Source organism: Theropithecus gelada, chromosome 15, assembly GCF_003255815.1.
Source record: "Theropithecus gelada isolate Dixy chromosome 15, Tgel_1.0, whole genome shotgun sequence".
In the NCBI taxonomy this organism is placed as follows: Eukaryota; Metazoa; Chordata; class Mammalia; order Primates; family Cercopithecidae; genus Theropithecus; species Theropithecus gelada.
The window spans coordinates 90,476,326-90,489,071 of NC_037683.1; the positions used below are offsets into that span (position 1 = coordinate 90,476,326).

The 12,746-nt window shown below is 40.5% G+C and overlaps 1 pseudogene; it reads left to right on the forward strand.

The window, feature by feature from the left end:
• Positions 1–4,987: 4,987 nt before the first annotated feature.
• Positions 4,988–6,470, forward strand: LOC112607749 (annotated as a pseudogene).
• Positions 6,471–12,746: the final 6,276 nt, after the last annotated feature.

The window sequence follows — 12,746 nt, forward strand, 5'->3', positions numbered from 1 at the left end:
GCGGAGGTTGCCGTGGGCCGAGATCACACCACTGCACTTCAGCCTGGGTGACAGAGCAAAACTCCATCTCAAAAAACAAAAAAAGAAAAAGAGAGAAAGAAAAATTGAATCTTTGTACAGATAGATTCTGCAATCTCAGTGTGACAGACTCAGTCCAGGGACAATTTGCCAGGGTGACGCTACTCCAGACCACACTATTTAGCTTCTGTCCTTCAATAATAAATGAACAAAAAACTCAATTCTCCCTGAGAAGGCAGGAGACTAGAGATCAAAGTGGTGAAAACTTCAACATTGAGAACAAAGCAAAACAAATCAAATGGGTTAAAGATAAATAGAATGTTTCTGACTTTGACAAAACATATGTACAGTGAGCCCTCCATATTTGTGGATTCTACATTCATGGATTCAACCAACTGCAGATCAAAAATATTCAAAAACATTATGTCTGCACTGAATATATACAGACTTCTCTTGTCACTATTCCCTAAACAATGCGGTATAACAACTATTTACATAGCATTTACAGGGTATTAGGTATTATAAGTAACCTAGAGATAAATTAAAGCATACAGAAGGATGTGCATAGGTTATATGCAAACACTGTACCATTTTGTATCAGAGACTTGAGCATCCTCTGATTTTTTGTACAAATTTAAGGGGTACAGCAAGTATAATTTTGTTACACGAATATATTTTGTCGTTTGAAATCTGAGCTTTTAGTATAACCATTGTCCAAATAACAACTTTGGATTTTGATATCCAAGGGAGTTCCTAGAACCAATCCCCCATAAATACCAACGGATGATTATATATTGAAGATTTTATATATGATTTCATCATTATATATTGATGATTATATATTGAAGATTACATATTGAAGTCTACTTACAATAGTCAATAATTTATTGAGCTTTTGTGAGTTAAATGCTTTACATTTCAAATCCCATATAAACTTATAACAACTCTTTAATTTAGGTGCTTTCATTATCCTTTATTTACAGATGAGAGAACTGAGGCAAAAACAGTTCAGGGAGATTTTCCAAGACCATCCAACCAGTAAGTGGGTGAGAATAAGAACCCAAGCTTGTCTGATATAAAGCCAGAGCTCTTCACCAGGAGGGATACTGATTTACCTTAAGCTCTTTAAGAGTGTTAAATAAAATAATAGCAAGTTGGAATAAACATACTTCAAGGACGTTTACATAGTTTCCTATTAGATCAGCAAAGCCATGTTTAGAATAGTGATTTTGAAATAGTATTCAAGTGCTTTTCAAATCAAACACCAAATGAAGGAACTCAAGAGAAATTCGAGAATTGTGAGGTCCATGCAAGATTTAATTTAAATGACAACAAGCTGACACACTATGTATTATTTCACTGGTTTGATATTAATATTTATGGAAACTTTTTCAACGTTTCTTGAGATATCTTTTTCATCTTTGTCTCTTCATTACCTAGGATAATACCTGACCCATGATGCATTTTTAATAAAGATTTGTTGAAGAAAAGAAGAATTTGGTCAATTCATGTCTCCATTATGATTTAATGAATATTCAAATGCATGGGCTCTCTGCCTACATGGTTAATTTTTAAAACTTAGTTAACTAAATCCTAGTTAGCCTGAATGGCCTTAAGAGAGATTCACAGAGTCAACTACTTTGCCAAAGTCATTTAGCGAGTGTGTGTTGGAACCAGGATTGGAACTCAGGACTGTCAAACTCAAATCCAGCTCTTATCCAGTGTTCAACTGCTTTAAATAGTCTCTTCTCTCTGTCTCTTAGTTTTCACATCTGTAAAACTGAAAAAACAATGCCTACCTAAATAGATTTGATTTACTCAATAAATAAAGTCAAGCATGTTGATAATTAAAACTGAAATTCATATTTTCAACATTTCTTCGTAATTGGAGACAGATTGAAAAAACTGTCTTAAAATTAATATGATTTAGTAAAGGATGCCAGATGAAACAAGGAGATTGTTTTGGACAACATTTTAAAAGCTAGATCCATACAGTATTTCTTACAACTTTTCAGAGCTGTAATGAAGACTTTAAAATCATAGTTATAGAAACAATTTCCTGGCTTTAAAATTAATTTTGGCATTATATGGTACTTACTTTAACGTCAATTTTCTTTGTTTCAAAAACATTAAAAGCATATTAAAAGAAATATTGGGCCGGGCACGGTGGCTCACGCCTGTAATCCCAGCACTTTGAGAGGCTGAGGCAGGCGGATCACCTAAGGTCGGGAGTTCGCGACCAGCCTGACCAACATGGAGAAACTCAGTCTCTACTAAAAATACAAAAATTAGCTGGGCGTGGTGGCTCACGCCTGCAGTCCCAGCTACTCAGGAGGCTGAGGCAGGAGAATAGCTTGAACCCGGGAGGCAGAGGTTGCAGTGAGCCAAGATCACGCCACTGCACTCCAGCCTGGGGACAGAGTGAGACTCCATCAGAAAAAAAAAAAAGAGAGAGAAAGAGGAGATTATGAACAGAGAGTAGAGGACAGTGGAGGAAAATTGAGATGACTTTTTGGAAGAAAGAAAGGAAACATTTGTGCTCATACATCCTACAATATATCAGGTAGGAGTTTGCTTTTAAGTTGGGCTTTGAAGGAAGACTAAAGTCAGTAGTTGGATACAGAAAGAATCCACTTCCTTGGGGTGTGTGTGGGGGGGGGGAAGAGAGAGAGAGAGAGACCTGGGGTGTTGAGAGCAGTTGTGATTTATATGGCAAGTAGGTACTCATCATCTTGGTTGAATACACATTTTCTTTTTCTTTCTTGAGAGGAAGTTTCACTCTTGTTGTCCAGGCTGGAGTGCAGTGGCATGATCTTAGCTCACTGCAAGCTCTGCCTCCCAGGTTCAACCCCGTAGACACGGGGTTTCACTATGTTGGCCAGGATGGTCTTGATCTTTTGAACTCACGATCCGCCTGCCTTGGCCTCCCAAAGTGCTGGGATTACAGGCGTGAGCCATCGCGCCCGCCTCCTCATTCTTAAAACACGTGGTGAAAACCGTGGCACAGCATGCTTTGATTTGGACTGGACATGTCACTGGCTCTCCTGACAAAATGGAACTGGGGAATAGTATGACCTTCACTTTTATGGAAATCTTCATATTCCTTACTGCATGGTGTTTTCCACTGTGTGTGTGTGTGTGTGTGTGTGTGTGTGTGTAACAGATTCACCCTTTGCAGGTCTCCTCAAAGCCGATTCCTCCAGAGATAGGTAAAGTCTTTCTTGTCCAACTCTATTTGTATCTTCTTGTACCCATTCCATGTCCTGCAACATGAAATTATATGGGACTGAGGGCCTCCCTCCCAAATTCTTGCAGCCATTGTCATCTTTCAATTTAAGACATAACAGGTGCTTTACCCGTAGGTGGGCAACTGGCTCCACAGCAGATTTAAATTGACCAGAAGGATCATTTTAAAGTTCTAATTCTAGACACCTGACCAAGAAAAATGCCGGCCTTTGTGAACATCATCTAAAGGGCAATACGGTGAAATGAGATGAGCTTGAGGTTTGAATTCCATCTCTGAAATTTATACCTTATTCACTTTGATGAGAATAATTGAGTATTTCTAGTCTGACATGAATCCTCAAAACAACTGTTTGCAGTAGCTCCTATTCCCCATTCCCACTTGCATTTCATAGGTAAAGAAACTGAGGCTTAGAGAGTCCATTTTCCTTCCAAGATCAGCTAGTTAATGATTGTGTCAGGATTGGAACTCAAGGCAATGAAACTCAAGCCCCAGCTCTTAACCTCAAATTTATATAGCTTCATAAGTTCCATAACTTATTTCTCAGTTTTCTTACCTTAGAAATTGAACAAATAGTTTCTACCTTACTGGGTGGGTGGTTGGAGTAGCAACACAATAAATATTAGCTTCCTTTCACCTGAAACTGTGGAATTGCTAAATCAATTTGAATCAAGGCCTTTGGTAGAAATAAGTGAACATTATAGGTAATGCCCTGAATTTCATCCTCTGTTTTTCCAAGTAATTATAGGCCTCCCAATGACCCAGGTGCTTCCTGGTTGCAGATTTGAGTCTCCTACAGAGAGCAGGCTTCAGAAATGCCTTCGTTGGTCCTTAGCAATTTAAACACCTTTGCTGTGAGTGATTGAGGACTTTTAAAAGAGCACTTCTCACATTTTGTTGACTATAGCTTTTCCCTTTACAAATAGAAACAATTGTGTACATTTACATATGTATCAATCTGAGCAGGGTTAGCTGTGTATTAACTTGGGGCAAGGAAAACTTAAGTCTAGAAAGGGAAATTGTCTTTAGTTTATACAAAGGAGAGGAAATGTACTCCTACTCCCCACAGAGAGGAAGAATGGACGAAGAAAGTACAAATGACCTATAGCCACATTGCTAAATCCCTTTCTCCTTTCCACAACAAACGATCAACATTCAGTGACAATACTATGATGTTGATTTTGTTTTAAAGTGGTGTATCATCAATTTTCATTTCTTGTTTTCTCTTTTCCTATCAGGTGAGATAAAGCCAATGAATGAGTACTTTTGATGAATCACAATGGCCTTTTTGATCTTTTGATCTTCCCCTTATTATTCAACTAAGACAACATAGAGCCATTTCCAAGGGTTTACACAAGCTTTTTTGTTTGTTTGTTTCCCATGCTATAAATTGGAAGACCTGAGTACTAGTGTCTGCAATTCCCTTTTTTCCTGATACTGAGAAAACAACAGAACTTCTCTTGAGTTTTAGTTTCCTATTTACATTAATCAATTTTATATTTATCAAGCATTCCTTATGCAGCAAACACTGTGTTGTTGGGAGTTGTGCAAAGGAGTATAATAATGCTGCCCTATTTACCCCCACAAAATCATTGCAAGATGAAGTGTCCAAACACTCTGTCCATCACCAAAAGTTGATAATTATCTTGTTCTAAGAAGGTCAGGCGAATGAAAGCTCTTTGTAGACTAAGTGTGCTACAGATGCTAGTGATGGGGATGGTGGTAATGACGATAGTGATGCCGGTGACGATGAGCAGGGGGGATGCTGTGAATAGTATCTATCCAGTGTCAGGAAAGTATTGATGCTACTGCTCTAGATTCATTGCAGATTTCAAAGGGGCAAACAAAACTTTTATGGGCATGGAAATGGAGTAGGAAATGATAGACCTTTTTTTTTTTTTTTTGCATTGATCTAATAGAAGGTTGCTGCAGGGAGCCTATAAGCCTATAGCACATACATCAACATTATGTTCAAGTTCTCAAGATCAGATTCCTGGGCTCTCTCTTTCACATGCAACATTAACATTCTTCTTGACACATTTTGTAATGTGCTAGCCAGAGTTAGACAGAAACTCAGATATCTAAGAGCCTACTGAATTATTTATAATCCTCGAAGCTGCCAAATGAAATTTACAGGTTATAATTTTTTCAGAGCATCTCACTAAAAATAACAATCCCAAGGCCGGGTGCAGTGGCTCACACCTGTAATCTCAGCACTTTGGGAGGCCAAGGCGGGTGGATCACGAGATCAAGAGATCGAGACCATCCTGGCCAACATGGTGAAACCTCGTCTCTACCAAAAATACAAAAATTAGCCGGGCGTGGTGGTGTGTGCCTGTAATCCCAGTTACTCTGGAGGCTGAGGCAAGAGAATCACTTGAACCTGGGAGCTGGAGCTTGCGGTGAGCTGAGATTGCACCACTGCACTCCGGCCTGGGGACAGAGCAAGACTCCATCTCAAAAATAAATAAATAAAAATAAAAATAAATTTAAAAAAAGAATCCCAGAACTGATTACATGCCCCTCCACATAGCAGGCATTATTTTTAAGTACACTGAGCACTCTCTGGTATAAAAGATAAAAATGAGACACTTGACACTCACTACTAGTTTGTTCCTTGAGTCAAATAATACTAAAATCTAGGATTTAGAAAATATTATTGTTCTCTCTTTTTTACACATGATGTTGATACGGCTTCTAAAACAATCTCAAAGTCATTAAACTATCATTCTAAAATAAACATACTTGAGATTTCTGAATTTCTAAATTTTATATATAGCTCATATTCATACTAAAGCCAAGACTTAAAAGACTGTATAGCCCAATGTCTGTTTCACTTTTTAAATGATTGGTCCTTGTGGATACAGTCCGGTAAGAATCTAAATTAGGCAAAGCTGACACCAGGACTCCAAGACGGCGTCAGTCGTACCAGCGAAGGACAAGAAACATCTAGAGGTCAAACTAGGGTCGCTGCCAAGTTGGACCTTGATGCAGGACTTTACCCCTAGTGCATTGCCGGAGCGATTCAAAGAGGTTACTACCGGTGCTACAACAAGTACATCAACGTGAAGAAGGGGAGCATCGCGGGGCTGACCATGGTGCTGGCAGGCTACATGCTCTTTACTGCCTTTCCTACAAGGAGCTCAAGCACGAGCGGCTACGCAAGTACCACCGAAGAAGAGGACAAGCTCTGCACTCGCCACCATGACCTTCTTGGCCCAAGCCCCTCCATGAGGAACACAGTCTTGATCATTGCTGAATCCTTTCATATCCTAATGGGAAGTAACCTCCAAATAAAAGATGACAGGTAAAATATATATATTTATATACGTGTGTGTGTGTGTGTGTGTGTGTGTGTGTGTGTGTGTGTATGTGTATATATATGAGTTAAGGCCAGGCATGGTGGCTCACGCCTGTAATCCCAGCACTTTGGGAGGCCGAGATGGGCGGATCACTTGAGGACAGGAGTTTGAGACCTGCTGGGCCAACATGGCGAAATCCTGTCTATATCAAAAAATAAAAAAATTAGCCAGGTGTGGTGGCTGCGCCTGTAGTCCCCGCTACTCCAGAGGTTGAGAGGCAGGAGAATCATTTGAATCCAGGAGGTGGAGGCTGCAGTGAGCCGAGGTTGTGCCACTGCATTCCAGCCTGGGCGACAGAGTGAAATTCTGTCTCAAAATAAATTAATTAAATAAATAAAAGTTAAAAATTATTTGGATAGATGCCAATTCAAATGCTTTGTTAGATGTGTGCATTTTCTGTTGCTGCTGTAATAAATTACCATAAACCTAGTGGCTTAAAACAACGCGATTTATTTTTACAGTTTTGGAGGTCAGAAGTCCAAAAATTAGTAGCCGAGGCTAAAGTCAAAGTGTTGGCAGGACTGGCTTCTTCTGGAGGCTCTGAAGGGATAATTCATTTCCTTGCCTTTTCTAGTTTCTAGTGGTCCTCTGTATTCCTTGGTTTGTGACATCCTGCTTCATCTTCAAAGTATGCTTCCATCATCACATCACCTTCTCAATCATCTTCTTCTTCAATTTTTTTTTTTTGTTTTTTGAGACGGAATCTCACTCTGTTGCCCAGGCTGGAGTGCAGTGGCCCGATCTCAGCTCACTGCAACCTCCGCCTCCCAGGTTTAAGTGATTCTCCTGCCTCAGCCTCCCAAGTAGCTGGGACTACAGGCATGCACCACCACGCCCAGCTAATTTTTGTGTTTTTATTAGTAGAGATGGGGTTTCGTCATATTGGCCAGGCTGGTCTCAAACTCCTGACCTTGTGATCTGTCTGGCTTGGCCTCCCAAAGTGCTAGGATTACAGGTGTGAGCCACCGTGCCCGACCCACTTTCTCATCTTCTGTAGTCAAATCTTCGATGGGGTTCAGGGCACGCCACCCCAAAATATAGCACCTTGGCATTTGAGAAAATAGCAGAACCAGGAAGGTCACTTCACCTTTCACCATCCTTCCTCCATAATGCAAATCATAAAACCTAGGAAGAATTTTCTGATCTTCCCCTGAAGCATGTCGTAAGATTCTTACTAAAGAGGTGCCCTCCCTATACCTGGAGGATAAAGCTAAGACAGAGATGCCAAGAAGAAACTGAACAAACAGGCCTCGCTGAGTTCCCCTCAGTTTATTACCATTAGATCAGATCAGACCCCTTTTATCCAATCATACTTCTGCATGACTGTCCACTCTTTATTAAACCTAAGCACAAAAATACATGGGTTTCCCTCTTCCATTGGGCCTTTATTTCCGTTGTTGTTGTTGTTGTTGTTGTTGTTGTTGTTGTTGTTTTTGAGATGGAGTTTCGCTCTTGTTGCTCAGGCTGGAGTGTAATGGCATGATCTTGGCTCACCACAACCTCCACCTCCTGAGTTCAAGTGACTCTCCTGCCTCAGCCTTCAGAGTAGCTGGGATTACAGGCATGCGCCACCATGCCTGGCTAAGTTTGAATTTTTAGTAGTCACGGGATTTCTCCATGTTGGCCAGGCTGGTCTTGAACTCCTGGCCTAGGTGATCCGCCTGCCTTGGCCTCCCAAAGTGCTGGGATTACAGGCGTGAGTCACCGCGCCCAGCCAGGGCCTTCATTTCCTTATGAGGGCTCCCATGTCACATAAAACTTATTGAGTAAATGTGTATGCTTTCCTCTGTCAATCTATCTTTTGATGGGGCCTCAGCCATGATCCTAGTGATGGGTAAGGAAGAGATTTCCTGTCCCCCACATTTGCCTTTGCCTTCCTCTTGTAAAGACACTTACCATAACGCTTAGGGCCTGCAAGATAATCTCCGTGTTATAAGATAGTTCTTTAATCACATTTACAAAGCCTTTTTTTTTGTTATACAAATTAATGTTTTCAAGTTCAGAGAATTAAGAAGTGGGTATCTTGGGTGGGAAGGGACATTATTATGTCTACCACACCAGATGAGTCACTCATTAATATGGGGCTTTTGTAGACCTTATCTAGATGTTCTACTACATGAAAAAGGTAAAATAACATTTGATTTCACATCTAATCAAGATGTTCATCACAGTAAACTCTATGGAGAACTCCAACTAGAGCACCTGACATTCAAGATTATGGGGCAGGAAAGAATTGAATCAAAGAAAAGTAACAAATAAAGAAGTCTCACAATAAATCTCACAGATTAATTGAAGGCAAGATGATTTTACATCCAAAGAAATCTGTTGCTTGCCTTCTATCTCCATCTCTTTAATTAAAGACACACGCAAAGCTAACAGGAGTCAGCCTGTGTTGAAAAACTGAAGTAGGTTGGGTGCAGTGGCTCACGCCCATAATCCCAGCGCTTTGGGAGGGAGGCTGAGTCGGATGCATCACCTGTGGTCAGGTGTTTCAGATCAGCCTGGCCAACATAGTGAAACCCTGTGTCTACTAAAAATACCAAAAAAATTAGCTGGGCATGGTGGGGGTGGGGGGTGCCTATAATCCCAGCTACTTGGGAGGTTGAGGCAGGAGAATTGCTTGAACCCGGGAGGCAGAGGTTGCAGTGAGCCAAGATTGTACCACTGCACTCCAGCCTGGGCAACAGAGCAAGACTCCATCTCAAAAATTTTTTCTTTTTTTTTTGTAAAATTTCCCTAGTAACTGATGATGTTTAGCATCTTTTCGTATGCTTACTGGCCATGTTTATGTCTTTTTAATTAAGGTGTTTGGTCAAATATTTTGCAGTTAAAAAAGAATGAGTTAAAATTATTTCAACTGTGCACTTTGTTGTGTCCGATATTGACCCAGGCCTGATTATCAACAGGTTTTGTTTTGTTTTATTATTTGGTTAAGTCTCCATCCTAGATGTTTGCTACTTTTTAACTCATGGATTAACTCTGCACTTGGGGAATCTTTGGACAGCATCAAACCCACCTACAGAATTCTGTGATTTAATTTCTTATTGAAAAAATAAATTTTAGAGATAGGGTCTGTCACCCAGGCTGGAGTGCAGTGGTGCAATCATAGCTCACTGCAGTCTCAAACTCCTGAGCTCAAGCAATCTTCCCCACTCAGCCTCCTGAGTAACTGGGGCTACAGGACCATCCCACTACTCCCAGCTAGGTTTTTAATTTTTTCAGAGATGGAGCTGGGGGTAGTAAGTGGGGGAATAGGGAGATGTTTGTGGAGGTCTTGCTATGTTGCTCAGGCTGGTCTTGAACTCCTGGCCTCAAGAGATCCACCCGCCTCTGCCTCTGGAGTAGCTCCGATTACAGGCTTGAGCCACTGCGCCTGGCTGGAAATACTTAATCTGGTTAAGAAAATGCAAATTGTACCACCAGAGAAACCTTCATTTTTCACTTTGAAGTGAGGATTACAAGATAAAGATCCTTCATATATATATACAATTTTATTTTGAGACAGAGTTTCACTCTTGTTGCCCAGGCTGGAGTGCAATGCGTGATCTCGGCTCACCGCAGCCGCCACCTCCCAAGTTCAAGTGATTCTCCTGCCTCAGCCTCCCAAGTAGCTGGGATTACAGGCACCTGCCACCATGCCCAGCTAATTTTGTATTTTTAGTAGAGACAGGGTTTCTTCATGTTGGTCAGACTGGTCTCGAATTCCTGACCTCAGGTGATCAGCCCACCTCAGCCTCCCAAAGTGCTGGGATTACAGGCGTGAGCCACCGTGCCCGGCAGATCCTTCCAATATTTAGAAACAAGGTTGGGGTTGGGAAAGAGGGGATGTAGGGATGGGGAGGAATCTGACTTCAACAATTGATGTGGGTTTGAGAACCTTGGATTCACCCCCTAAGTATTGACATGCAAAGAAACAGCATGAAAAGGGAAAAACATTTAAGGGTTGCTGGACCTCAGTGAAAAGGCAGAGGTTTATGTGGCTTGTAATATATAAGGAGCTTCACATTTCCTCTCTTAAAGAAGAGGAAAACAGTAGAATTGTGTCTGTGTGTGTGTGTGTGTGTGTGTGTGTGTGTGTGTTTATTTGGAAGAGTTGATTCTCAGTCATTGATACTAAATGTAAATTTCAGAAGTTCAAATGATAATATCTGGTGACTCCTTTACAAACCATAGGACAGGAGCAGGCATCTGTCAGAAATAAGGCAAACTTCAACTTTTTAAAAATTGTGCAGGATGTCACTGTATTTTCAAAGGATTTATGACATGTGCTCGAGTAATATAGATCTGCTCATATAAAAGTTAACATAAAGCTCCATTTTCCATTGTTTTCATACGGAGAAAGTGTTTTGAATTCCATATAGTTTTTCCCCCAAACAATTTTAAATATCTCTGCCAATAATGGGATGGTATACTTCATTTGCCTCCATAATTGTGTTCCTGAAATACAAATTACATTTTTGTAACTCGAATTGAATAATAATATTCCCAGACTCCCCATTATGTAAATAAATTGGTATGTGTATGCTAAAAGCAGCGCATACATAGATTATACATTGTTTCAATAATAGAGAAACTGAGGCACAAGAGAATAAGTGACCCTAAAACACCAACAGGCAATGATAGCACTGGGAACAGACACAGGATTTTTGACTTCCAGCCAGAACCATGAAAAATATACCAACTTCCCTTCCTAAAGCAGAGCACATTTTTATTATTGACTATAGATTTAAACCTTAAAAAAATTGTCTTTTTATCCTCTAAGACATTGTTTCAAACATGAATTACTGGAAAATTATTTCAACTGTGCACTATGTTGTGTCCCCTGTTGATCCAGGCTTGATTATCAACAGGTTTTGTTTTATTTAATTATTTGGTTAAGTCTGCATCCTGGATGGAGTATTTAGATTTGCTACTTTTTAACTCATGGATTAGCTCTTCACTTGGGGAATCTTTGGACGGCATCAAACCCACCTACAGAATTCCGTGATTTAATTTCACTTATGAATTTAAAGGGCTTACAGCTGCCTTCGCAGTTAAATGAGGATATACTGAGATGTTGCCCTCCCTGGCAGAGACAATTCCCCAAACAGCCGGACTTCTGCACTCCCAGGCATGGATAGTTTGACCAAGGAGAATGAAGCTAGCACACACACACACAAACACATCATCTGAGACTTTCAGAAAATGGGGATCCTAAGGGAAATCTTGGAGCATAAATTACTTTGCAGGCTTGTTTTGTTTTTGTTTGTTTGTTTTGTTGTGTTTTTTTTTGTTTGTTTGCTAGATCTTGGTTGAAAGAGATTTGTGTTCTTTCCAGATGCACAGCTGTGGAGTCTCTGGGGGAATTCCTTGCTCTTTTTCATTTTTGCATATCAGCCAAAAACTGAGATCTAAGCACCAAATGTAATATCACAAACCCCACAGATGATGTGGGTGGGTTTTCCAAAGGAGACTAGACAAGGAGCTGATTAAAATCCAAGCTGGGGATTCTGAGGGCTATGCTGCACCACGGGTAGCGGGTAGCGGGATGAGGGGCAAGAGAGCTGAACAGGTTGTTTTGTTTTGTGGTTGTTTTTGTTGTCATTGCTGTTTGTTTGTTCAGCTCTCACTGTGGCTCTAACCATTAGTATAAACTTGGCCAAATTAATTTGGCCTTTTGTTATCTTAGTTGTGCTGGTGAAATAAATGTTTGTTATATGAAAAAAAAAATTAGTGAACAAACCATAGATTAATTTTTGCTTGTCTTGTAATTAGGTATGTGACCTTAGCCAAGTGATGTGATCTTTACTCCTTTATTTCTTTATCTCATAAGGTAGTCTAAAATTTATCCTGGTTCTTTTTTTTTTTTTTTTTTTTTTTGAGACAAGGTCTTGCCCTGTCACCAAGGCTAGAGTACAGTGGTGCAGTCACACCTCACTGAAGCCTCAACCTCCTGGGCTCAAGTGATTCTCCCACCTCCGGCTCCTGGATAGCTGGGACTGCAGGTACATGCCAGTTTTTTATATTGGCATATAAAAATGCCACACATGGCTAATTTTTTATATTTCTTGTGGAGACAGCATTTCGCCATGTTGCGCAGGCTGGTCTTGAACTCCTGGTGTCAAGTGATCCTCCTGCCTCTG